General features: G+C 34.9%; 1 non-coding gene across 1 annotated transcript; it reads right to left on the bottom strand.

The window, feature by feature from the left end:
• Positions 1 to 2,063: 2,063 nt before the first annotated feature.
• LOC148581288 (small nucleolar RNA R71) lies at positions 2,064 to 2,171 on the bottom strand. Its single transcript, XR_015896214.1, has one exon. It is a non-coding gene; the product is annotated as a small nucleolar RNA R71 (small nucleolar RNA).
• Between the last annotated feature and the right edge of the window lie 1,591 nt (positions 2,172 to 3,762).

A 3,762-nucleotide genomic window follows, 5' to 3' on the forward strand; every position in this document is an offset into this window, starting at 1 on the left:
AGCTTGGCTGGCTAGTGAGCCATGTCTAATTCCTGGACTGAAGCTTTAGACTAAGAATGCAAGATTCCTGGAATTCATATTAAAAATTTTGGAATCCTTATTTTTCTTTTTCATAATAATTTTCGAAAAAAAAATACAAAAAAAATTAGAAAATCATAAAAATCAAAAATATTTTTTGTGTCTATTGTTTGAGTCTTGAGTCATATCATAAGTTTGGTGTCACTTGCATATGCATCTTGCATTTTTCGAAAATTCATGCATTCATAGTGTTCTTCATGATCTTCAAGTTGTTCTTGGTAAGTCTTCTTGTTTGATCTTGATGATTTCATGTTTTGTGTCTTTTCTTATTTTTCATATGCATTCTTGAATTCTTAATGTCTAAGCATTAAAGAATTCTCAGTTTGGTGTCTTGCATATTTTCTTTGCATTAAAAATTTTTCAAAAATATGTTCTTGATGTTCATCATGATCTTCATAGTGTTCTTGGTGTTCATCTTGACATTCATAGCATTCTTGCATGCATTCATTGTTTTGATCTAAAAATCTCATGCATTGCATCATTTTTCTTGTTTTTCTCTCTCTCATCATAAAAATTCAAAAATAAAAAAAATATCTTTTCCTCTTTTCTCTCATAATTTCGAAAATTAGATTTGACTTTTTCAAAAATTTTTAAAATCAAGTTGTTTCTTATGAGTCAAATCAAATTTTCAATTTGAAAATCTTATCTTTTTCAAAATCTTTCTCAAAAATCAAATCTTTTTCAAAATTCTTAGTTATTTTCGAAAATTCCAAAAATATTTTTCAAAAATCTTTTTCTAATTTTTATATCAAATTTTCGAAAATAACATAATCAATTAATGTTTTGATTCAAAAATTTGAAGTTTGTTACTTGCTTGTTAAGAAAGATTCAAACTTTAAGTTCTAGAATCATATCTTGTGATTTCTTATGAATCAAGTCATTAATTGAGATTTTAAAAATCAAATCTTTTTCAAAACTAATTTCTAAAATATCTTCTTATCTTACCTTTTTCAAAAAGTTGGTTTCAAAATATCTTTTCTAACTTCCTAACTTCTTATCTTTTCAAAATTTGTTTCAACTAACTAACTAACTTTTTGTTTGTTTCTCATCTTTTTCAAAACTACCTAACTAACTCTCTCTCTCTAATTTTTGAAAATATCTTCCCTCTTTTTCAAAAATTTCTTTTTAATTAACTAATTATTCTTATTTTTATTTTTGATTTTAAAAAATTTTTCGAAAAATACTAACATTTTTCAAAAACCATTTTCGAAAATCACTAACTCTTTTTCAAAAATTATTTTCGAAAATTCCTTCTCTCTCATCTTATTCTATTTATTTATTCATCTACTAACATCTCATCTCACATCTCAACCCTCCTCACAGTTGTGTTTCTTCCATTATATTACATTCTTTGTCTTCCCTCTTCTTCCACTCACAAAAAGATCCCTATACTGTGGTATAAAGGATCCATATTATTATTATTATTTTTTCTGTGCCCTCTTCTTTGTCATATGAGCAGGAGCAAGGACAAGAATATTCTTGTTGAAGCAGATCCAGAACCTGAAAGGACCCTGAAGAGAAAATTAAGAGAAGCTAAATTACAACAATCCAGAGATAACCTTTCAGAAATTTTCGAACAGGAAGAGGAGATGGCAGCCGAAAATAATAATAATGTAAGGAAGATGCTTGGTGACTTTACTGCACCTAATTCCAATTTACATGGAAGAAGCATCTCCATTCCTGCCATTGGAGGGAACAACTTTGAGCTGAAACCTCAATTAGTTTCTCTGATGCAGCAGAACTGCAAGTTTCATGGACTTCCATCTGAAGATCCTTTTCAGTTCTTAACTAAATTCTTGTAGATATGTGATACTGTTAAGACTAATGGAGTAGATCCTGAAGTCTACAAGCTCATGCTTTTCCCTTTTGTTGTAAGAGACAGAGCTAGATTATGGTTGGATTCTCAACCCAAAGACAGCCTGAACTCTTGGGATAAACTGGTCATGGCTTTCTTAGCCAAGTACTTTCCTCCTCAAAAGCTGAGCAAGCTTAGAGCTGATGTTCAAACCTTTAGACATAAAGAAGGTGAATCCCTCTATGAAGCTTGGGAAAGATACAAACAGTTGACCAAAAAGTGTCCTTCTGACATGCTTTCAGAATGGACCATCCTGGATATATTCTATGATGGTTTATCTGAGCTTTCAAAGATGTCACTGGACACTTCTGCAGGTGGATCCATTCACCTAAAGAAAACGCCTGCAGAATCTCAAGAACTCATTGACATGGTTGCTAATAACCAGTTCATGTACACTTCTGAAAGGAATCCTGTGAATAATGGGACGCCTATGAAGAAGGGAGTTCTTGAAGTTGATAATTTGAATGCCATATTGGCTCAGAACAAAATATTGACTCAGCAAGTCAATATGATCTCTCAGAGTCTGAATGGAATGCAAGCTGCATCCAACAGTACTCAAGAGGCTTCTTATGAAGAAGAAGCTTATGATCCTGAGAATCCTGCAATAGCAGAGGTGAATTACTTAGGTGAAACTTATGGAAACACTTATAACTTATCATGGAGAAATCATCCAAATTTCTCATGTAAGGATCAAAAGCCTCAACAAGTCTTTAATAATGGTGGAAGAAACAGGTTTAACAATAATAAACCTTTTCCATCATCCACTCAGCCACAGACAGAGAACTCTGAACAAAATACTTCTAATTTAGCAAATCTAGTCTCTGATCTATCCAAGGCCACTGTGAGCTTCATGAATGAAACAAGGTCTTCCATTAGAAATTTGGAAGCACAAGTGGGCCAGCTGAGTAAAAGGATCACTGAAATCCCTCCCAGTACTCTCCCAAGTAATACAGAAGAGAACCCAAAAGGAGAGTGCAAGGCCATTGACATAAGCACCATGGCCGAACCTACAAGGGGAGTGGAGGACGTGAATCCCAAGGAGGAAGACCTCCTGGGACGTCTAGTGACCAATAAGGAGCTTCCCTCTGAGGAACCAAAGGAATCTGAGACTCATCTAGAGACCATAGAGATTCCATTGAACCTCCTTATGCCCTTCATGAGTTCTGATGAGTATTCCTCTTCTGAAGAGAATGAGGATGTTACTGAAGAGCAAACTGCCAAGTTTCTTGGTGCAATCATAAAGCTGAATGCCAAATTATTTGGCATTGATACTTGGGAAGTTGAACCTCCCTTGTTCATCAATGAACTAAGTGATCTGGATCAACTGACATTGCCTCAAAAGAGACAGGATCCTGGAAAGTTCATAATACCCTGTACCATAGGCACCATGATCTTTAAGGCTCTATGTGACCTTGATTCAGGAATAAACCTCATGCCCCTCTCTGTAATAGAGAAACTGGGAATCTATGGGGTTCAAGCTGCTAAAATCTCATTAGAGATGGCAGACAGTTCAAGAAAACAGGCTTATGGACAAGTAGAGGACGTGTTAGTAAAGGTTGAAGGCCTTTACATCCCTGCTGATTTCATAGTCCTGGATACTGGAAAGGAAGAGGATGAATCCATCATCCTAGGAAGACCTTTCCTGGCCACAGCAAGAGCTGTGATTAATGTTGACAGAGGTGAAATAGTCCTTCAATGGAATGAAGACTCCCTTGTGTTTAAAACTCAAGGATCTCCCTCTGCAACCATGGAGAGGAAGCAGAGAAAGCCTCTCTCAAAGCAGAGTCAAATAAAGCCCCCACAGTCAAACTCTAAGTTTGGTGTTGGGA

Source organism: Arachis ipaensis, chromosome B10, assembly GCF_059453495.1.
Source record: "Arachis ipaensis isolate K30076 ecotype BB chromosome B10, ASM5945349v1, whole genome shotgun sequence".
Lineage (NCBI taxonomy): Eukaryota > Viridiplantae > Streptophyta > Magnoliopsida > Fabales > Fabaceae > Arachis > Arachis ipaensis.